General features: G+C 49.5%; 1 protein-coding gene across 1 annotated transcript in view; it reads right to left on the bottom strand.

Moving 5' to 3' along the window:
* LOC146817966 (uncharacterized) overlaps positions 1 to 22133 on the bottom strand; it is a 737869-nt gene extending 715736 nt beyond the window's left edge. Inside the window, exon 1 of the mRNA XM_085611444.1 lies at positions 22002 to 22133. The gene's annotated coding sequence lies outside the window, so the exon portion shown is untranslated. The remainder of the gene's footprint in view (positions 1 to 22001) is intronic.
* Positions 22134 to 23539: the final 1406 nt, after the last annotated feature.

The following is a 23539-nucleotide window of genomic DNA, read 5'->3' as shown; positions in this document are numbered from 1 at the left end:
TGAGAATATGATCAAGTTCGAAGCGGTACATGTAGAGATTGGCATACGTAGGCGCGGCACAGTTGCCCATAGATGTGCCCGAGCATTGCATGTAATATGTTCCAGACCATTCAAAATAACTATGGTAGAGTGAAAAATGAATGAGTTCCATGAGAAATATATTCAGGTTATTGGGTTTGTCTGTCTGAAGTAAGAAAGATTCAATAGCTTCGAGTCCTTTGTCGTGAGGAATTGATGTATGCAGTGACTTCACATCAATGGTGGCCAATGTAATGTCCGGGGTGATTTGATTTTGTATTGATTGTATAATGTTTAGAAAGTCGGTGGTATCCTTAATGTAAGTTGACATGGATTGTACTAACGGTTGCAAATGTTTGTCCAAGTATCTTCCCACAGGTTCATGAATTGAGTTTATTGTCGAAACGATGGGTCTGAATGGGGGTTTAGTTGCATGTTTATGAATTTTAGGTAGCATGTATATGTATGGAATAGCCGGATCTTCTTTGATGAGATATTTTTTGTCTTCGTCTTGGATGGTACCATTTTCATGAGCGATGTTGACAATAGTCTTGAGAATATTAGTAAATTCCTTGGTTGGATCTGATGTGGTTGGCATGTAGATATCAGAATTTTGAACATGCTCGTTGACATTATCATGGTAGAAGGTGGAATCCATAATTACCAGGGCACCCCCTTTATCAGCTTCTCTGAAGGTAATTTCAGGTTTGTTCGCCAGATGTTTAAGAGTATCATATTCTTTGCGTGTGAGATTAGCAAAAGTACTTTTGGTGTGGTAAGTAATGTTTTTGAGATCTTTTTTAACAATTGTTTCTGATCAGAACGTGCTTTCGCCAAATGTATCAGGGACATGTTCCACAATCATTGTGCGTGTGCAGTGTGCTATGCATACTTGTGCATGTGTGCCATTGTGCTCATCTCCCCCCGTCCCCCCATCCCTGGTCGTTACTCACCCTGTTGCTGTTAGGTCAGGTCGTATCGTGCTGTGTCCTGGCCCCCCAATCCTGCCGCCGTCTCCTCACTGCTGACTGTGGCCACCATTTGCTCCAGCTCATCCAGCTCCTCCTGTGTCGCAGCAAGCCCACCTCCCATCGCCATTGCTGCCTCCCTGTTCGCGGCAAGATTATGTTTGATCTTCTTTTCAGATCATGCCAGCGCCTCTTGACCTCCTCCAGTGACCTCCTTGACACTCCGACTGCATTGACGTTGGTAACGATGGCCTGAAATTTTTCGGTTTGGGTTGCCAGTGCCGCTGTGGAGGTGTCGAACAGTTGTTGATGGTGTTCGTCCACCTCCGTGTCCAGGATCCGGTCTTCCTGCGGACTGAACCCCATCTTCCTCTTCCTCTTGTCCTTGCCCTTTCCAGGGTTACTGGCTGGTCCTCCGTGTGGCTTGTGGTGTTTGGCTTGTCCTCTGCACTCGGTCCGGGTGCATCCATGTTGTTATTCGGTTTGAATTGTTTTTTGGTTTTTTTTTCTCCTGCTTTTATGGTGCTTTTTCCAAACAGGCACGTGGGATTTGCAGGCTTGTGGCTGGTCTTCGCTGATTTCTGTACCGCGATTGGACTCATTGCATGTGTTTTGCATTCGCGTATCGCATTTATGCGGCGTGGCGTTGATTTTCACACGGACATTTGGCGCGTTTTCTGGTGACTATTGCATGCTACCGCCTTGTTGTGAATTCCACGTTGACACAGGGTTATTTTCCTGCAATAGGCTGCGATATTGAAAGTTTCATTACGCTACTCTTGCGGTAGTTATCACATGTTCTTGTGAATATGCCCCGAAATGTAGAAAAAATGGAGCAACGAGGGGTCGGAGAGCAATGGAAGAGTGGAGGATGGGAGAACAAATAAACACCAACAATGAGCGTAAGCAGAGATCAGGAGCTTGGGAGAGAGTGTGGGTTGGGACCCCACCCCAGAGCTGTAGGTTGGGACCCCACCCCAGAGCTCTCTAACATAAGGTACCCCATCCCCAGAGTCTGCTATTCACTAAAGGGAGCCAACTCCGTGCCCCCTGACACAAAGAGGAGGAAAGGGGAGAGCCGCTGCACGCCCCCACTGGTGGCACCCTTGCCCCACAGAGCGGGCAGGGAAAAGGAGACTGCCAGCTCCCATACCGAGAGCCGGCTGGGCAGCGTGGGACAAAAACAAAAACGAGATAAAAAAAAAAGACGCTCAAACTCTCGAGCACAGAGTGAGAACGATTGTTAAAACATTCACTGCTTCCAAGGATGGAGCGCCCAATAATACCCTGTGTGGCTTAATTTTCATATATGTTTCTGTTTGTGGTGGCCCCATGAAGATAGAGGCACCACCAATAAATTTAAGGAGTGTTGTGGAGTGGAAAATAGTAGTTGCAGCAGCCCCCCAGAAGTAACTTTCCACAAGTGACCCTATGCCTGTAGGGTAAGAGAACCCGCACTTCACAACCTAATGTTTTGTAGTCCTGAGGCTGGAGCTTTTGGTCTTCAGCTGAGAGTGCAATGTTCTCTATGGGTTGGTTTTGCAACTGCTTTTTATGTGGCCTGAGGGTGTATAAACAAACACAGACAGGTTGGGCCCAATTCACAGAGGTAAAGTTAGACGAAAGTTCAATTTCATGACTTTCGGGATTCACAAAGGGCATTTCCTATCGTAATTTCGGTATTCACCAAGGGCATGGACCCGTTATGTTTATTTTACATGTTCTACATGGACCTGTTATGTTTATTTTACATGTTCTATTGAACTGTATAATGCTGATAGGGATTGTTAATCAATGTTGAAAAGCTTTATTTTCATTAATGATTGCATTTTTTACATTTTTATGTAATGCATTGTAGTGAAATGGTGATGGTTTTGACAGGTGGTATTGGTCTTTTTTTTAATGCGGTGTTCCCTAAACAAAGTCAATAGACTAGCCTTATATGTTGTTGTGATGGCCTGCTGACAAAGCTAGTAGGCCTTCTTTATTTCCAATTTTATTGTGATGTTCTCTTTGATATTGGTTGGGGAGGGGGTACTGTGATTGTGGGGAGTCATGACCCATTTGTGGTCAAATGTAATTTCAGAGCATCACCAAGGTATTTCTATCTGCCTTATGTATATATTTGTAAATGAATACCTAGTATTTAGAAGTGTGTGTAATTATGTATTTTTCCATTTTCATTTTCTGAGCGATGAACCTTGAGGTACTCAGCAGTTGAGTTTACCGTATTCTGAGGAGTAAATTACCAGGTTGACGGCATCTGTTCTATCTGTTAAGAAGGAGCACATCGAGCGGAGAGTAGGTTCTTGGATGCCAATCTTGTGCAGGTGCCTGATGAGGATGGGGTGTCAGACTGTGTCAAATGCTGCAGAAAGGTCCACCCAAATGAGTGCTGTCATGTGTCCTTTTGGAAGAATCATTCATATGTCATCTGTGGTGGTAGTGAGTGCTGTTTCTGAATTGTGGTCGGGCCTAATTCAGGACTGCATGGTGTTGAGGAGCTAGTGGTTGCTGAGGTAGTCGGTGAGGTGTTAGTTGATTAGTTTCTTTAGGAATTTTACTGCGTATGGTAGGAGGGAGATGGGTATGTAGTTGGAAAGTATGACTGGATCAGCCGATGGTTTCTTAAGCAGGAGCACAACAGAGGCATGTGTCAAGGTGTCTGGGATTGTTGCTGAGTTGATGGAGTTGTTGAGGATGGGTGTTAATTCTTTGCTGATCGGTAGGAGTTCTTTGGTGAAGGTATAAGGAGGGAAATGGTCATATGGGATGACAGAATCGATAATCTTCATGGCAGCTGCAATTTCGATGGTGGTGACAGTGGGCCATGAGGTCTGGGGTTGTTCTTTGACTGTTGTTAGAAATGGAGCTTCTGCTTGGCTAAGGTATGCACCTAAGCCCGGAAGAACCCACCACTCCAGTCAGGGCAAGGGAGTTACACACTCAAGAAAACCCCTGCTAACCCCCTTGGTAGCTTGGTACGAGCAGTCAGTGCTTATCCCAAAGGCAATGTGTAAAGCGTTTGCGCAACACACTCAAACCAATGACACAATAAATACGTGTTGGACAGGCCACATGAAGGGCTTGCTCCCTCCCCGCATGACAGGGCCCAAGCCCCGGCCCCCCAGGTGTACCCACAGAAAACAACCCGCACCCCATCTCCCGACGGAACTCCCGCCCCCGGACATCCAGGTATCATGGGGCCGAACCACTACCGGCTCCCCCGGCCGGACCAGCCGCCATCTTGGACACTGCACCACGAGGCCGCCTGGCCTCAGCTCGACCCTAACCCTGGGCCTGGCCAGGCCCCGACATCCCGGCACCACCATCCACCCAGGAGGTGAACGGACCACTTGGCAGGTCAATGGGAGAAAGAAGTGCCGGTGGCTCTCCCCCGCCAGGTGCCGATCACCCTCCAACCCCCCGGGCACTGGCTCCACCCCCCTGCTGGGTGTCTGGGCTCCCTCATCCCAGACCTTCCGACCTCCAAGTGCGAGGGTCCGGACTTCAAAGGACGCCAGACCTATAACTAGGGCAGCTCCAGAGCAGGAAGGCAGTTGTATCCTGGAGTCGAGAGACACCGAGAAGAACTCATCCTTGACGGACTACCGGCGCTGCCGTAGCCCTGCCTTGTGAACTATCGTCCTGCCTGCTGGCGCTGCCGCGGCCTTCTGCAACCTCCATCCTCGCTGGGACCTGCTGGCGCTGCCGCGGCCCGTTGGAACTACCATCTTCGCTGGGACCTGCTGGCGCTGCCGCGGCCCGTTGGAACTACCATCTTCGCTGGGACCTGCTGGCGCTGCCGCGGCCCGTTGGAACTACCATCTTCGCTGGGACCTGCTGGCGCTGCCGCGGCCCGTTGGAACTACCACCTTCACTGGGACCTGCTGGCGCTGCCGCGGCCCGTTGGAACGACCACCTTCACCGGGACCTGCTGGCGCTGCCGCGGCCCGTCCAAGCCCGAACACCGAGCTCGAGGATTGTGAGCTATCCATCATCGCATCTACCAGATTGGTAACCAGACTGTCCCGCTACCCTTCTCCCCAAGCTAAGAGACTAGAATCGAGGGGACCCCTGAGTCCAGACCTCCTTGTACCATTCCATCGTACCTTAAGAAATCGCTTATATCCAGTACATTAAGAAATCGCTTATAAAGAAGTTAAATCTTATCCTTGTGTGGTGTACATCTGTGGGGGGGGAAGTTACTCGTCTGTACGATCGCTGGAGACGGCTCTCCCCGGAGACCTCTCCCCTTGTCCTCGGCCGACCCTCCCGGTCCGTCTAACATTGGTGGCCAGCGGCGCGATCCGAATCAACGCGTAATCGTACAGAGAGGCGCTCACCCCACGACAAACCACAATGCCAACCGAAGAGAGCGGATCCACCGAGAAATTCCAGATGGAGAAATTGGAAGAGTACAGCCATCGTGAGTTGAAACAATTCTGCATGGAACTAGGCATTGCTACCACCGGCCTGAGTACCAAGGACGATCTCAAGCACGCCATTGAGTCGTGGGCAGAAACCGGGGTCGCCAGATCCCCAGATCGAAGCATAGCAGCCTCAGAGAGGAACGCCACGGCTCCCGAGGAGCGAGGAACGGGCCTCTCGCAGGAAGAGATCCAAGAAAGAGAAAAAAACAGACTACATGAGTTAGAAATGGCACGGCTCAAAATGGACGGTGAACTAAAATTAGCCGAGCAAAAACTGAACCTAGACCATCTGCGGCTCCGAGAGGAACGGGAAGAAAAACAGAGGCAGAGAGAGCTCGAAGAAAAGAGATTAACATACGAACATGAGCGCAAACTGGCAGAAATAGACCTACGGAAGCAGAACAAAGAACCGGTGGTGCACGAGCGACCGCGCACCCCGGGAACGGCAGAAAAGAAAGTCCACATCCCCAAGGATGTCGTTCGAGAGTATGTCCGAGAGGACGACATACAACAGTGGTTCAAGGCCTACGAAATCGCCATGACCTCCCACCGGATCGACCGAAGTGACTGGGGAGCCGGCCTATGGGGGAGGTTCGTCAACGAAGGCCGCGATGCCCTGCTACAGCTCCCAGACCATCAGATGTCATCCTATGACCACATGAAGGCTGCCCTCCTCACCCGATATGGGCTCACACCCGAAATGTACCGCCAGAGGTTTCGGGACTGCACCCGGATCCCGGGTACAACTTGGGTAGAGTACGTCAACTATTTCAGCCGAGCCTTCGAGGGTTGGATCAAGGGGAGCCACGTAACAACCTACGAGCAACTTTTTAATCTCATGGTGTGGGAGCACCTCTCTAACAACTGCTTCGTCGAGCTCAGGCAGCACCTCCTCGACAGTAAATTGACCGACCCACGGCAACTCGCCGCCGAAGCTGACCGGTGGGAAAGCACCCGAGTGGGCCGGAGGGGGCCACACGAGCAGAACCGGAACAACCAAGGTCAACACCGTCCCCGAGGAGGAGGAGGAGGCCAGGGGCGAGGGAGAGACACCGTCCCGGCCGCACCTGCTGCCAGCACCCCGCCCCCGGCCAGCCGGGGCAACCCCCCGATGCGCCCGGGGTTCCGAGCCAATGTCACGTGTCACCGATGCCAGCGAGTCGGCCACTACGCCAATGACCCGAACTGTCCACAGAACCAAACCCTAAAACCCCGCCAGGTAGCTGCCGCCGCCCTGGGGGGAGAACAAATCTCCGAAGAACAAGAAGAATACGAGCAGGCACAACAAGAGTGGGAACCGGCCGCCATGGTTCTAGCGTGCCTAGGGGGGAAAGACATGGTCCCGCGGGCCCCCCTACCCGCCAACACCAGAAAGTATAGCCAGTGGGTGAACATTAATGGGCGCCGGGCCGAAGCACTACGTGACACAGGGGCCAGTGTGACGGCCGTCCGCTGTCACCTGGTAAAACCAGAGCAGATCCTGCCGAACATTCTCTGCCCCGTACGTTCAGCCGACAATTCAGAAAGCCTATGTCGAATGGCCTGCGTCCCCTTCGAATGGGGAGGGGTCTCCGGCATGTTGAAGGTGACGGTCCGAGATGATGCCCCCGTGGACTGTCTCCTGGGGAAAGATCTCGAGAGTTCCCCGTGGGCCGCCGTCGAAAGAAGAGAGCACCTAGGGATGTTGGGCCTTCCGGACTGGGCGTGCGTAACCACCCGGTCCATGGCCGCCCGTGCCATTCCCCGACCAGAAGAACCAGAATGGCCTACACCTCCTCCCCCGATCGCTCCAGTAGAGGACACCGACGATACCGACCCCCCGGAGCAAAACCCCGAAGGGGTCGCCCAGCCCCGGGACCTTCCCGACCTGGCTCAGTGGCGTCAAGAAGGGGGGCCCACCCAAGAACAGTTCCGTCAGGAGCAGAAGACCTGTCCCTCCCTCGAGGGACTCCGCCAGCAAGCCATTGCCCAGAGCGCCGGGGACACCACCGGAGCCCATTGGATCTATTGGGATAACGATCTGTTATACAGTGAACAGAGAATCGCGGAGTTAGGGGCCAGTCGAGTGTTGGTGGGGCCCCTCCGTTTCAGAGACTTCCTGTTAAATTTGGCCCACGTTGTCCCTCTGGCTGGACACCTGGGCAGGACAAAACCTACAGTCGCCTGGTGACCCATTTTTTTTGGCCGAAGATGAGAAGCGACGTCCTCAACCACTGCCGGACCTGCCCCACGTGCCAGGCCAGCGGGAAGAGCGGCCGCAAACTCAAAGCACCTCTGCAACCCTTCCCAGTGGTCACCACCCCCTTCCAGATGGTGGGGATAGACATTGTGGGGCCCCTGGACCCCCGCACAGCACAAGGACATCGGTTCATCCTGGTACTGGTGGACCACGCCACCCGCTACCCCGAGGCTGTGCCCCTGCGAACTGTGACAGCCCCGGTGGTCGGCCGGGCCTTAATGGGGATCTTCTCCCGGGTGGGCTTCCCCCGGGAGGTCGTCAGCGACAGAGGCACAAACTTTATTTCGAAGTATATGAAGTCCCTCTGGCAACAGTGCGGGGTCACCTACCGATTCACGACCCCCTATCACCCTCAAGGAAACGGACTGGTTGAGCGATTCAACCGCACGCTCAAGGGAATGATTGGGGGATTGGAAGAACCCCTCCGTCGCCAGTGGGATGTACTACTTCCGTGCCTCCTCTTCGCCTATCGAGAAGTTCCCCAGAAGTCCCTCGGCTTTAGCCCTTTCGAACTCCTGTACGGGCACCCTGTGCGAGGGCCCCTCAGCCTAGTCAAAGAAGGTTGGGAGATGGCCCCCCTAAAAACCCCTCCAGACGTCTTCAAGTACCTCCTGACACTGCGCAACCAGACCAGGCGATTCAGGGAAATGGCAAAAGCAAATCTTGAGGCCAGTCAGGAGGACATGAAAAAATGGTACGATCAAAATGCCTCCTGTGTCGAATTCGAACCTGGTCAACAAGTGTGGGTGATGTCCCCCACCGAACCGTGTGCCTTGCAGGACAAATGGACGGGGCCCTTCAAAGTGGTCGAACGCAAGAGCCCCGTCACCTATCTCATCGATATGGAATCTCCCCGGAACCCCCTCCGGGTCCTCCACACTAACAGACTCAAGCCCCACTTTGTGCGCTCGGAACTCAGCCTCCTGATGGCTACAGACAGTGGGGCGGAAGAAGACTCCGAGCCTCTCCCTGATCTCCTGAAGACTCAGGAGAAAGATGGTTCCGTGGACGGGGTCCGGCTCTCTGATGCCCTCACCCCAGAACAGCGCCAAGGCTGCCGGGCCCTCCTGCTGCAGTTTGCTACCTTGTGTTCCCTCACCCCAGGGGTCACCCCCTGGTGCTTGCACGACGTGGACACTGGGGACAGTCCCCCTATCAGACACCGGGCATACCGCGTACCAGATCGGGTGCGGGCCTGTATCCAAGAGGAAGTATCCAAGATGCTCAAGCTCGGGGTCATCGAGCCCTCGGATAGCCCCTGGGCCAGCCCGGTCGTGCTGGTCCCCAAAGCTGCTGCCCCCGGCGCCACTCCTGAACTCCGATTCTGCATCGACTATCGGGGCTTGAATGCTGTCACCAGGACCGACGCTCATCCCATCCCCCGAGCGGATGAATTGATCGACCGCATGGGGGCTGCCCGCTACCTCAGCATCTTCGACCTGACAGCGGGCTACTGGCAGATCGGTCTCACACCCCGGGCCCAAGAACGGTCCGCCTTTTCTACCCCCGATGGCCACTACCACTTCAAGGTCATGCCCTTCGGCATGAAGAATGCCCCAGCTACTTTTCAGCGACTAGTAAACCAGGTCTTGGCGGGGCTCGAGGAGTTCAGCGCCGCCTACCTGGACGATATCGCTGTGTACAGCCGCCACTGGTCTGACCACCTCCACCACCTCCGGGAGGTCCTGCAGGCCCTCCAGCGGGCCGGCCTCACAATCAAGGCAAGCAAGTGCCAAATTGGTCAGGGATCCGTGACCTACCTCGGACACCAGGTGGGAAGCGGTCTGGTGGCCCCTCTGCAGCTCAAAATCGCTGCCATCCAGTCCTGGCAACCCCCAGTCACGCAGACCGAGGTCCGAGCCTTCATGGGCCTCACCGGCTACTACCGGCGGTTCGTGAGGGACTATGGCAGCATTGTGGGGCCCCTCACGGGACTCACATCCAAGAACCACCCGAAAAAGGTTAACTGGACCCCAGACTGTCAAGCGGCCTTCGAAAAGCTGAAAGCCGCCCTGTGCACCGCCCCTGTGCTCCAGGCCCCCGATTACAGTCGGGAATTCATTGTGCAAACGGATGCCTCCGACCATGGCATCGGGGCGGTCCTCTCTCAGCTGAACTCCGAGGGACTTGACCAACCGGTGGCCTTTATCAGCAGACGCCTCCTGGCCCGAGAACAACGCTGGAGCACAATCGAGAGGGAGGCCTTCGCAGTGGTGTGGGCCCTCAAAAAGCTCCGGCCCTATCTCTTCGGTACCCACTTCCGAGTGCAAACAGACCATCGACCCCTGCAGTGGCTAATGCAGATGCGGGGGGAAAACCCTAAACTATTGCGCTGGTCCATCTCCCTGCAGGGGATGGACTTCACTGTGGAGCATCGACCGGGCCAAGACCACGCCAACGCAGATGGCCTGTCACGCTTTTTCCGCCTCGACGAGGAGAGTCCCCAAGAGGATGGGTGACTCTCCCCGCCTTCAGCTGGGGGGGACGCATGTTGGACAGGCCACATGAAGGGCTTGCTCCCTCCCCGCATGACAGGGCCCAAGCCCCGGCCCCCCAGGTGTACCCACAGAAAACAACCCGCACCCCGTCTCCCGACGGAACTCCCGCCCCCGGACATCCAGGTATCATGGGGCCGAACCACTACCGGCTCCCCCGGCCGGACCAGCCGCCATCTTGGACACTGCACCACGAGGCCGCCTGGCCTCAGCTCGACCCTAACCCTGGGCCTGGCCAGGCCCCGACATCCCGGCACCACCATCCACCCAGGAGGTGAACGGACCACTTGGCAGGTCAATGGGAGAAAGAAGTGCCGGTGGCTCTCCCCCGCCAGGTGCCGATCACCCTCCAACCCCCCGGGCACTGGCTCCACCCCCCTGCTGGGTGTCTGGGCTCCCTCATCCCAGACCTTCCGACCTCCAAGTGCGAGGGTCCGGACTTCAAAGGACGCCAGACCTATAACTAGGGCAGCTCCAGAGCAGGAAGGCAGTTGTATCCTGGAGTCGAGAGACACCGAGAAGAACTCATCCTTGACGGACTACCGGCGCTGCCGTAGCCCTGCCTTGTGAACTATCGTCCTGCCTGCTGGCGCTGCCGCGGCCTTCTGCAACCTCCATCCTCGCTGGGACCTGCTGGCACTGCCGCGGCCCGTTGGAACTACCATCTTCGCTGGGACCTGCTGGCGCTGCCGCGGCCCGTTGGAACTACCATCTTCGCTGGGACCTGCTGGCGCTGCCGCGGCCCGTTGGAACTACCATCTTCGCTGGGACCTGCTGGCGCTGCCGCGGCCCGTTGGAACTACCACCTTCACTGGGACCTGCTGGCGCTGCCGCGGCCCGTTGGAACGACCACCTTCACCGGGACCTGCTGGCGCTGCCGCGGCCCGTCCAAGCCCGAACACCGAGCTCGAGGATTGTGAGCTATCCATCATCGCATCTACCAGATTGGTAACCAGACTGTCCCGCTACCCTTCTCCCCAAGCTAAGAGACTAGAATCGAGGGGACCCCTGAGTCCAGACCTCCTTGTACCATTCCATCGTACCTTAAGAAATCGCTTATAAAGAAGTTAAATCTTATCCTTGTGTGGTGTACATCTGTGGGGGGGGAAGTTACTCGTCTGTACGATCGCTGGAGACGGCTCTCCCCGGAGACCTCTCCCCTTGTCCTCGGCCGACCCTCCTGGTCCGTCTAACAATACGCCACTAAAGAGACTCCACACATTATTATTTAAAATTAAGTTTCTGTATTGCATATAAATATAGACCACATAAAACAATAATAATTTTGCCAACTAGGAAAATTGTTGAAACATCACAGATAGTGCAATAAGATAAAGACTTATATGTTATGCACGTCATGAAAATACCATCACTGTGCATACAAATGCAAATCCTGAAATAAAACGTGTTATCCTGACAATGCAAGGCAAAAACAACTCATTAGGGAACATCAAGGTATGAAATGCAAGAGGTTATGAAATAAAGAAAAAATGAATCATCACATGAGTGTGAGAAAGCAAATCAGGTTATGAAAAAGTACATGAGTCACTGTATTGCCATCAAACGCCTCAGAAGTATCTGGGCCCTTGTTAGGCTCTTTATAGTAAATACTCAATAAAAATCAGACAGACAAGCATCATAGACCGCAGAAACACCTGCACGCCTAATAAAAGTAATGTGGCAATTTTTAGCAAATTCCTAATTGCGGCAATCTTCCTACAAGGGAGCCTCCATCGAGGACTTATCCTGGGCTTGCCCCCAATGAAAACAAGTGCCTTCAAGGTAAGTGCAAACACAGGTTGGGGCCGGGGGGCATACAGGCTGCAGTATTCGGCGGGCAGACTTCGCTGGGTACCCTGAGTAGCAAACAGTGAAAGGTAGCTGCCCACGGATGTGTGGTGCAGCTGCCAAAACAAATGTAAGACCCTCCAACCCCACAAGCAGCTCTGAACTTGCAGTGGGTCCAGGCCCTCTTTGGGGTGGCTGCTTCATGAAAGGCAGGACACAGGGAGCAGCCCGCAGTGGGGAGACCTCCCGGAGTCTCCTCCTGCCAGGAAAATGCTTGCAAGCCACTGCCAGCGGACGCACAGCGCAGCTGTCAGGCTTCGTGTTGCTCTCCCCGCTTGGCACACACTCTTAAGGTGGCTTAATTTAGGATTTCCAGGCCAATGGTGCGGCAATGCTTTTGCCATGGACTGTGGCTTAATCCATGCTTGGCCGAGTGAAACAAAACTAGAGACATGCCAGTCCTGAGTGCAGCTCTGGTGCAGGACCCAAGTTGAATGGTGCTGCCTAACGTCTGAGGCACCTGTGCCCTTTCCAGGGGTTACAGAGTTCACCAAGTAGCTCCTTCAGGTCATGAGCAGTGCTTGCCATACGCTACACTGCCGGTTTCACAGCTCCTGAAAAAGCCCTCTGCTTTTATATGACATCAGCGCACTGAGCCTAGCAAAATGGTTTCCTAGAACAGGAGTTTCAGGATCTCCAAGGTGGTGAGCTGGGAGCCCACAGAACGGTTCCAGAAATGATCCTAGTCACATAGGAAAGCCAAGAGCAGTACACAGTGCTCAACATGTGCTGAACTCCTCGGAGAGCACTTGGTAGGCACACCGGGAGCGTCAGGCAGGAAGTCCAGCACATAAAGGTCCTTAGCAGAGTGGCAGTCCCTCCATCAGCCCCACGGGCAGCAGGCCAGCACAACAAAGTAGGTAGTCCTAATGGCAGTTTCCTCGTGGCAGTACAGCAGTCCTTTCTGGTACAGTATGTAGAGCCAGCAGCGTCTGGTTACAAGCCCCATGCAGTGTCAAAAATCATGGAGTCAAAGCCCCTGTATCTATACTCAAAATGTCTTTGATGTGGAGGTAACTTCAAAATATATCTTAGAAGTGGACAACACAACCATTCAATCCCAGCCCAGGCTCCAGATATCATTAGTGGGTAAACAAGCCCTTTGTGTGAGGGTAAGGCCCAGCCAATACAAATGTTAGTGTGTCCCACCTCCCTCTCTCCCAGTCCAGGAAGACCATTCAGTATGCATATGAATGCAAATGCAACCCTGTTACACCCAAACCCTCCTGTGTGATGACTGTCTGGAAAGTATGCACAAAGCCCAGCTGTCACTCAGCCCTAGACGTGGATTGAAGTCAGGTTGCAAAACACAAGAGTCATAAGCACAGTGAAATGCCCACTTACAAAAAGTGAAAATTAAATGCCCAGAGGTGTGTCTGGGAAAACCCGATGCACTACTTTAATACACTAGCCAGTGTACATAACATCATCAATAAGTATGCAGTAATAATCCACAATTGTTAAAATGCATTGAATCAACAATAATCCACAAAGTTTTTAATAAATCAAGAATGTCAAGTCCATATCAGTTGATGATTCCAAATAATTCTTCTTTATTGCTGAAGAATGTCAATGTGGATATTGTTTGTAGAAATCACAAATTATACAGATTATGATTAGAAAAACCAGCCTAATTTCAAATCTCCCAATGCATTTCGGGCTTTCCAAATCAGCCCTTCGTCAGGGGAATCTGTGGAAGATAACAATGGCAGTTTGTATACATTCTAAATCATAACATGAATTTAGACATTCTGGCTCTTAGGAGGGCAAGACAAAATGATTAACTAGCAGTCTCAACCTTAATCAAAGAAAAAGGAAGAAAAGTAAAAAAGTGAAAACATCGGTGCAATACTGAAAGGTGAAAATCCAGTCGTCGCCAAAGTTTATTGACAACATAAACAATCGTGCCACCATCCCAAACGACTGAAGTAGTGAAAATACATCCAAAAAAGTATCATACCTCAAACGGTTAGAGAACGGGACCTCTACCCCAAATCAACATAAAACCAACGCCGAGCAGGTTAAATATCCTGAAGGAATTAACGAAGGACACTAGCGAAATTTAAAAAATATATCTCGGCCGATGAAGAAAGTCTGTGAGCCAACAAAACAACGAGCCTTACCACAATTCCTTGCGCAAACGCGCATGAAGCCAGTAAGCAAAGTATGGAAAACGTCTGTGAAAAAGAAATCAAGAAACCCATCATGGGTAGAAATGTGGGCATGAACGATCATGAACTACACGTTGAACGCTGGACGTTATCAATAAATCTGTGCTTGGAAGCCAGTCGAAAAGTTAATCGAAAAAATTAAACGTTCAGCTTAAGAGCTTACCCAGAAAAAACAAACTTCCGCTGCTTGAACAAACGCCGGCTCACACACGCGTGAGGGGCGAGCCGGTACGTGTATAAGCTTACCAGTGCGAGGAGTGTGGAAATGAAGGTAGGACTTGGTGAAAAGAAAAGAGTTGAAAAAGTAGAGACTAGAGTGGCAGCCATAATGAAATGGAGTACACCCTGGTGAGAGCTACAATTAACGTAACACCACAAAATGGGAAGTGAAATGTGAAAAAGGGAAATGAAACCATCATAGCACAAATTGATTAGTTGAGAGCAGCTAATATAATCAAAGGAATAAAAATACGGTACAATAGATAAAGCAACCTGAATAAGCACAATCATAATGAGCCTGTCTTAATAGAGCACCAAGCAGAGAGATGCATAATAAACAAGAATAATAAGATTTTGTAAAAAACAGAAGTGGCACAATTTTTTATAAAAATCAGGATAATTCAAATTTGTCATTCAACCCCTTGGGGGACAATGATTGCATAAACCAAATCCAGTGAGACTCACGCTGTGATAGAATTTTTGACATATTTCTACCTGGAATGGCTTCAACAGTTTCAAGAACCCCAAATTTGAGCTGAGCAATGGTATGTTTAGCAGCTAGCCAATGTTGTGCTAGCGGAGAGCTGATGGTTTTTGTCCGAATTCGACTTTTGTGTTCAGTAATCCGCGTACGAAGTACCCTTTCAATTTTTCCAACGTAATACAAATCACAAGGACATTTAATGACATAAATTACATGGTGACTATTGCAATTTGCATTAAATTTCAAGTTGATCTAAAAGTGGTATTTCTACCATATTAATGAAAAATCTGCTTACACTAATAAGCAGGATTTATTACCACTATTCCAAACATACCTAACATGGCAATGCTACTCCTTTAAGATCAGAAGTTAAAACTAAAAAACATATCCGGGAATTCCCAATGCAAGCCCATGACAGGAGCAGCACTAACAGTAGGGAAAAACAAAATAGTTGGTTTGCCACTACCAGGACATGCCACACAATGATGGCACATATCCTACCTTTTACCTACATAGCACCCTGCTCATAGGGCTACCTAGGGCCTACCTTAGGGGTGACCTATTTGTAGTAAAAGTTTCAGACTCCCCCTTCTGTGAAGCCGAAGAAGCATTCCTGACTATGCCGAGTTCCCAGTGGGAGGACGCCTTTCTTTTTTTTCTCTGGAAGTGGCAACAAAATGTTCCTGATGCATGTATCGTAACGAATCATAGAAAGAGGCTATGCTTTGGACCTCTCGATCACTCCTGTTCATTCAGGTCCAGTTCATTCTTCGTTCCTAGGGGATGTGGCAAAAGGTCGGCTTCGCACAGGTGATTTTAGAGCTGGTGCAGAAAAAGACAATCGCAGCGGTGCCATAGGACCAAAAGGGGAAGAGCTTCTATTCCACAGTTTTTCTGTTCCAGAAGGCATTGGAAAAGATCAGATTGATAATCAACTTAAAGAGACAGAATATGTTTCTAATCAAGACATGTTTCAAGTAGGATACTATTCGTGGGATAGTTTCTCTCATATGTCCAGGAGAGTGGATGGCGGCTTTGGACTTAAGGGATGCATACCTTCACACTCTGATTTATTCTCAGCACCAACAATACCCCAACTTCTGTGTGGAGGGTCATCATGGCAATTCAAGATACTTCCTTTTAGTATCTCAGCCTCTCCGAGGGTTTTCACTAAAGTGCTAGCTTCAGTAGTAGAATACCTCCACAGGCTGGGCATTTAGGTCCACCCGTACCTGGATGACTGACTTCTTCATTTCCCTTCACAATGTATTCTTCTAACTCAGATAAAACTCATAGATTTGGACAAACATAGCATGAAACATGTCGACCTTGTGTTTAGTTACACTGGCACATTAGGCCTCATTGTAACTCACTAACCTTCTGGTTTTTAACCTACCAGGAGTACCACACGATTAAAGAGCCTATCAGTGGAAACCCCTAGGTAATTTTATTCACCTCTGCACGTACCTCACCATTATTTTCACTGGATCCACCCCACACACTCACACTCACCTAACGGCTTTTCTCTTAAAAAGATCTCCGTCAAAGAGACCCTTCGGGGGCCTGTCGGGCATTGCAGCGCCGGCCCGACGAGGAGCAAAAAAAGCCCGATGATGAAGCATGACATCCTTCGGGGTGTGTGAGGGCCACTAAGAGGCAAGACCTGGCCCTCCCCTTCGGGATTGGTTCCTTGATACTGGGAATGAACCTCTGTCTCTCTCTCTTTTTCACCCTCTTTCTCTACATCTCCTCTACTCTAGACTTTATCTCCTCTTTCAGACTGGGTGACACACCGCACCCTTCACTGGGAACAGTGTCCCTTATGATTTAGCTCTGCCTTCAGGATCACATGGTATGATATTTTATTTCTAGAAGAAAACAATTCTTATTTCCCTATTGCTTTCTCTTTTTTCTATATTATATAATTCTTATTTTCTTTCCAGGCTTCCTTTGTGTTACTGGTGCCTGAGCTCAAATAGATCTGGGTTCTCTGGATCAGCATCTCCTGTCATAATGCAATCCGGGATCTAAAACCTTGGAGAAAATTGTGTCTGTAACTACAGAGATTTGGCAAATGATGCAGTGGTGGTTGAAGCCTTTGAACTTAGCAAGGGGTTCCCCTTATCCCTACCTTCTCCCCGGATCTAGAAAATAGATTGCGGTGGGATGCAACTTGAGGCAATCTCTCAGTTCAGAAGTGGCTTCCGGAAGAAATGATTCATTCCTCAGATTGGAGAGAGTTGAATTGGTGTATGTTGCTCTGCTTCACTTCTCTCATTTGCGGTTAAATCAAGTTGTTTTAGTAAGGACTGACAACACAGTCACTAAATCATATATAAACAAAGTCTAGAACAGGGTCCCAGAATTGTGCCAAACCTGCCTTTCAGATAGTCAGTTGGGCAGACACTCATTTACTGTCCCTCTCTGCAATTTACATTCAAGAGAAGGACAATGTTCTAGTGGACAGATTGAGCAGTGTCTTTCCTCTTTCCCACGACTTCTGCCTAGATCCCTGTATTTTCAACCAGTTATGTCAAAGGTTCGGCACTCCTCAGATAAATATTTTCGCCATCTCAAAGAATACTCTTTTGCCAATGTTTCTGTCCGGGTTCCCAGATCCAGGTTGCTGGGGGAGATGCTCTCACCCACCCTTGGTCTCCTCTTCTATTGTATGCCTTCCCTCCCTTTCCCTTGACACCCAAACGTTCGGTCAGACTGCAGAACAAGAAGGTAAACCTAATTCTGGTAGCCTCCTTTTGGCCTTTCTTGGCACTTACTCTTGGTCCTTAAAGCTTGCAAACTTTGAGCCCTTAGAGAGTGTTGATTTGAAACACTTGTCTTTGAAAGTGTTCTTGTTGGTGGCTATAACATCTGCTTGCAGTCTTGGTGAATTAGGATCATTATCTATCAGGCCTCCTTATTTGAGATATTTTTCCCAATAGAAAAGTTCTTAAGTTAGGGATGGTTTTCTCCCTAAGGTTTTTTCCTGCTTTCATTAACAACTGGAAATATCATTGCCCTCTTTTTTCCAGCACACTCCACTTCTGAGAAGAGGACTTACACATCTTGGATGGGTTGAGGGTGGTCAGAATCTATTTCTACAGAGTATAAAAATCTGGATTTTAAACAACGCACGAATTTACTTATTTATTTGGTGTTCTCCGTCATGGAGAAAAGGCTTCTACTCCTACTTTGAGTAGATGGATTAGACCATTGATTTCTATTGCTTATACTTCACTGGATGTGCAGGTGCTGGATGGAATTCAGGGAAGATCCACTCGAGGAATGGTAGCCTCCTGAGCTGAGGCTGATGGAGCTTCTGTCTTGGACATTTGTAAAGCAGCCATTTGTGCGACTCCATTTACTTTCGACTCTTATTACAGCCTGGATGTCGAAAGAGTGGATTCCTTGGACTTTGGCGCTAGAATTTTGGTTGCTGCAAGGTCTTGAATAGTTTGTTAATCATTTGGCTTACAATAAACAGTTTTTGTTTGCATGAGCCAAGATTTTGCCTGGTTTATTATGATTCAGGTTGTTCTTATTCAACTATAGTATATCCTCATAGAAGCAAGTAGTGGTATGAGAAACTGGTCTGAGAAAGGTAATGATTCATTTACTTACCAGTAATCTTCATTACTTCGAATACCCTCTTTTCTCATATCAATACCTATGGCACACTTTCAAAGTATTACAACAAACAATTGATGGACGGAATGCTGACAGTGCAGACATTCTCCCCCAGTCAAGAGATCTGGGTTAAATCCATCGTTCTTTTGCCCACTACGCCACCCCAGTTTAGACATGGCCATATGCAAATCAGTCTTGACCCTGTGCCTCATGGGAACAGTCCAGCCCGAACTGCCAAGCCATGTCTTCCCTGGACCGGAATCAAGCATCCTAGGACCGGTTTCTGGCTATCAGCCGTCATCAGCCAGGATAGCTTGACTCCAGTGGCGTAGTGAGCACGGGTCCCACGTCTGGGAATACCCATCCCACTTAGGGCGAAAAGCGTTACAACAAACAATTGATGGACGGAATGCTGACAGTGCAGACATTCTCCCCCAGTCAAGAGATCTGGGTTAAATCCATCGTTCTTTTGCCCACTACGCCACCCCAGTTTAGACATGGCCATATGCAAATCAGTCTTGACCCTGTGCCTCATGGGAACAGTCCAGCCCGAACTGCCAAGCCATGTCTTCCCTGGACCGGAATCAAGCATCCTAGGACCGGTTTCTGGCTATCAGCCGTCATCAGCCAGGATAGCTTGACTCCAGTGGCGTAGTGAGCACGGGTCCCACGTCTGGGAATACCCATCCCACTTAGGGCGAAAAGCGTTACAACAAACAATTGATGGACGGAATGCTGACAGTGCAGACATTCTCCCCCAGTCAAGAGATCTGGGTTAAATCCATCGTTCTTTTGCCCACTACGCCACCCCAGTTTAGACATGGCCATATGCAAATCAGTCTTGACCCTGTGCCTCATGGGAACAGTCCAGCCCGAACTGCCAAGCCATGTCTTCCCTGGACCGGAATCAAGCATCCAAGGACCGGTTTCTGGCTATCAGCCGTCATCAGCCAGGATAGCTTGACTCCAGTGGCGTAGTGAGCACGGGTCCCACGTCTGGGAATACCCATCCCACTTAGGGCGAAAAGCGTTACAACAAACAATTGATGGACGGAATGCTGACAGTGCAGACATTCTCCCCCAGTCAAGAGATCTGGGTTAAATCCATCGTTCTTTTGCCCACTACGCCACCCCAGTTTAGACATGGCCATATGCAAATCAGTCTTGACCCTGTGCCTCATGGGAACAGTCCAGCCCGAACTGCCAAGCCATGTCTTCCCTGGACCGGAATCAAGCATCCTAGGACCGGTTGCTGGCTATCAGCTGTCATCAGCCAGGATAGCTTGACTCCAGTGGCGTAGTGAGCACGGGTCCCACGTCTGGGAATACCCATCCCACTTAGGGCGGACTGTTCCCATGAGGCACAGGGTCAGACTGATTTGCATATGGCCATGTCTGAATTGGGGTGGCAGAGTGGGCTAAAGAACGGTGATGGATCAAACCCAGATATGTTGACTGGGTGTGAGTGTTTGATTGGTTCTGATGCTCCGTCCATCACCACCCCCTTTTGTACCGCTTTGTTCGCCATAAGTTGGCAGGGTATGCTCAGACGTGAGTCCCTTGCTCACTTTGCCACTGGATTCAAGCAAGCCTGGCTGAAGACGGCTGAAATGCCAGAAACCGGTCCTAGGAAGCTTGTTTCCGGTCCAGGGAAGGCATGGCTTGGCAGTTCGGGCTGGACTGTTCCCATGAGGCACAGGGTCAGACTGATTTGCATATGGCCATGTCTGAACTGGGGTGGCAGAGTGGGCTAAAGAATGGTGATGGATCAAACCCAGATATGTTGACTGGGTGTGAGTGTTTGATTGGTTCTGATGCTCCGTCCATCACCAGCCCCTTTTGTAACACTTTCAAAGTAGCCATTGCACAACCTTAATCCCCTTTTCGTAGCTTGGGATGTACAGGAAGTGTTTTGGGCCCCGACCCTGTTTCTCACCTCTTTCTCACCAGTATAGCGTGAGGGATTTGGAGACGGGAGTAAATTTTTCTTTGAACCTTCAAATTCGTTGGACATCTCATAGAAGTAAGTATTAGTGCGAGAAAAATGGTATTCAGAGTGATAAAAATGACTGGTAAGTAACTGAATCATTGGTTGATTCCATTGTTTACAAATTAGTTTTGAGAAGGAAGGTCTTCCAAGGACTCACGACACACCGGGAAGATCTTATTAGCTCATTAGACCAAGATGGATTGTAATATGTCATAAGTACCTATTCAAAACTTTCGGTAAAATAATCGCCTTTTAGCCAATTACCTTTATTACCTTTGGACTATATGCTGGAACATATGCTATTAAATGCATTATTTTTTAATTTCAAAAGTTTCTTCGGGATGATCTCCACCAAAAACGTCTAGGGCAGCTAGGCTGTCAGCAGGACATGGAGTTCACGAGGACAGCCCATGAATGCTCTTACATTACTGTGTATGATTTACAATTTGGCTCCAATTTTTTAATATTTATCTGTTGGTGCATCACTGTATTTATTCTACACCATTTTTCGAAGACATTTAAGTGCTACCTGTTTGAAAGTTCACCAGTTGCCCCTGCTCTTAAATAGGATGTGCTAAAGCTGGCTAAACATGGTGCAGCAGAAAATCTTTAGCGGAGAATCATTCCATTAGACTAGATTACGGAACACTCCCCTTGAGGGTCTGAGGGTTGAATCCCAAACCAAAACGTTTCAGGAAGGAATTAAAATCGACTTTGTTAGAATGTGTTATGGTCTCGGGTAATTCCTTCAGTGACTCAAACTGGTGACGCGCTGGCATGGCCAAGTGATCCCCTGCCCACCAAACTCTGAGCACGCACAGGGTACTCTGGCAAAATTTGTTAAAATAACATTCTTTAATTGAACCTAAAATAGCCATCCTTAATATTTTGAATGGGTAAAAATCAGTATGATTCCTCAACAAAGCCAGAAAAAGAATTAAGTAAAATCAGAATTAATCGAAAACAGATGAAGAAGGCACAGACACCAACACATAAATCCTCACATAAAACATTATTTACAAATGGAGCTCTGATTCTGTCATTTAGAATCAGTGGAATCCTAACTGAGAACACGACTTTCAAGACATGTGCGCCTGGGACCGGCTGAAACCTCAAAGACGAAACTCCCTGGGGCTCTCCAACGGTGCCATTTGAAAGAGAAGGGCAGAGCGTGAAACCACAACAAGAAGCAGCGCTCCAGCAACAGGGGCGGTGGAAGACACCCGCAGCGAGCGGAAAGCATTGTCTGAAAATATGAAGTCAGAAATACCCGGTTACGTAGAGCCCTCTCCTGGCCGCACCACCGCGCACTATCAAGGGCGCGCGCTATTCATCAGGTTGTGTGTTGTCTTACATTTTCACTTTGTCACGCATACTACATGGGACTCCTTGGCACCCTCCCGAGGCTCCTCCCATGAATGCAGGATGATGGTGTGACACGTCTGCCCTGTGACTCTGTCAGCAGCATCCTTACGCATCTGTGCAGCCCTCCCTCTTTCCCGGGCATACCTGAAGGGGTCGCGGGGTGTGGGTAAGGTATCCCAGAGGTTCCTCGGGTTAGCGGTTCCTCGTGCTGAAGTTGTGAGAAGGCAGAGTCGTCGCTCCTTCACCTGCGCGTTTCCCTCCCTCTTCCAGTCTTTATTTGGTCGTCAAAGCAACAGGTCGCCCCGCCCTTGACCATTCTCCGCTGCTCTGCTACCCGCAGCCACCGCTGTAGCAGCTGCGACTGCGAGTAAGGCGCCTGGAATTTGTTGACCTTGGCATCGTACTTTCAGGGCACTAGCCCTAAAAAACATAAGTGTGGGGGGGCTAACCAAGTTAGGCAGTATGCAAGGGACATAATGGCGTGTGACATCACAGCGTGTGACATCACAGGAAGTGGCTTTAAAATCGTGGCTAAGGCCTAGGCTTAACACAATAATGGTGCCGGGAGACGTAGTTTGCTTAGTGGCCAGCTCTGAACTGAGCCACGCCCAGAGCCCTGGGCTTTTATTACATTCTATATGTGGTCTCGGCGTAGGTCGAGCCAAACCCATTCCTGCACTTTCACAGGGGGGTGGTGGTCTAACAGGACCACACCCTAACACCATTTGAGACGTGGACTGTTCCACTGTCTCCCACAACATAACAGTGGCATCACATCCCTTGAGCTCATAAGAAGTGACATCACAAGGGGTGGCATCAGATCTTAAGACCTCACACATATGTTTAGGAGGTCTGTCATGTGTGCATTTAAGTACATTTTAAGATTTGACTAATTATATTTTGCTTTGGGGTTGTATCAAAAAAGTGAGGCAAGCCTAACACAAAATCTGAGTATCAACTTATACATTTATGTTTTTAAGAACTCTGCCACAAAGAAATTGGCAACAAGGAGAATTGTGTCAGTAAATCTGTTATGCTCAATTGGTTGCAAAGTCTGCATTTTAAAATATTTTATGGGATTATGACACCTACTGCAGAGATCTTTGTGTGCACAGTAAATTTCATAGAATAATAATTATGGTGATATAAGTCTAGAGGTTAACACATTTGCTGGATATATTTATGTTTTTTATAGTCCCGGTTTTGAATCAAAATAGCAGTGAGTGTTAATGTATCTCCTGCTAAGCACATAATGTAACATGCAGTTGACAGTTTTTTAAATTTTATGTAGATAGGTAAGTGGGTTACTCTGTTACTTGCTATTCATACGTTTAATCCCTCTTATATAGTACCGTGAGCTATAAAGGACATGTGACTCCTATATCTTGTAACCCTCACTGTCTTATGTAACACACCCTGTACATTGATTTACACACTTACATGATTAATTGTTAATGTATAATGTGTACACATGATGTAAAGTACACTGACACTCTGCATTGGGATGAGTAGCGCTATAAAATAAATAAATAAAATAGTGGCATTTGAATTGTTAATTGTGTAAACACTCGGACAGGCCAACATATTCGACAATCTCACAGTGCATGCATATCTGTTATATACAGGGTCTGAACAAAGTCAAAACCATGCCTCTCTTAAGTACTTGTGAAGCAATAACTAGC

This window comes from Triturus cristatus, chromosome 6 (genome assembly GCF_964204655.1).
Source record: "Triturus cristatus chromosome 6, aTriCri1.1, whole genome shotgun sequence".
Taxonomy (NCBI): Eukaryota; Metazoa; Chordata; class Amphibia; order Caudata; family Salamandridae; genus Triturus; species Triturus cristatus.
The sequence above is the reverse complement of the archived record's forward strand: the minus strand, read 5'-3'. Positions and strand labels throughout refer to the sequence as shown.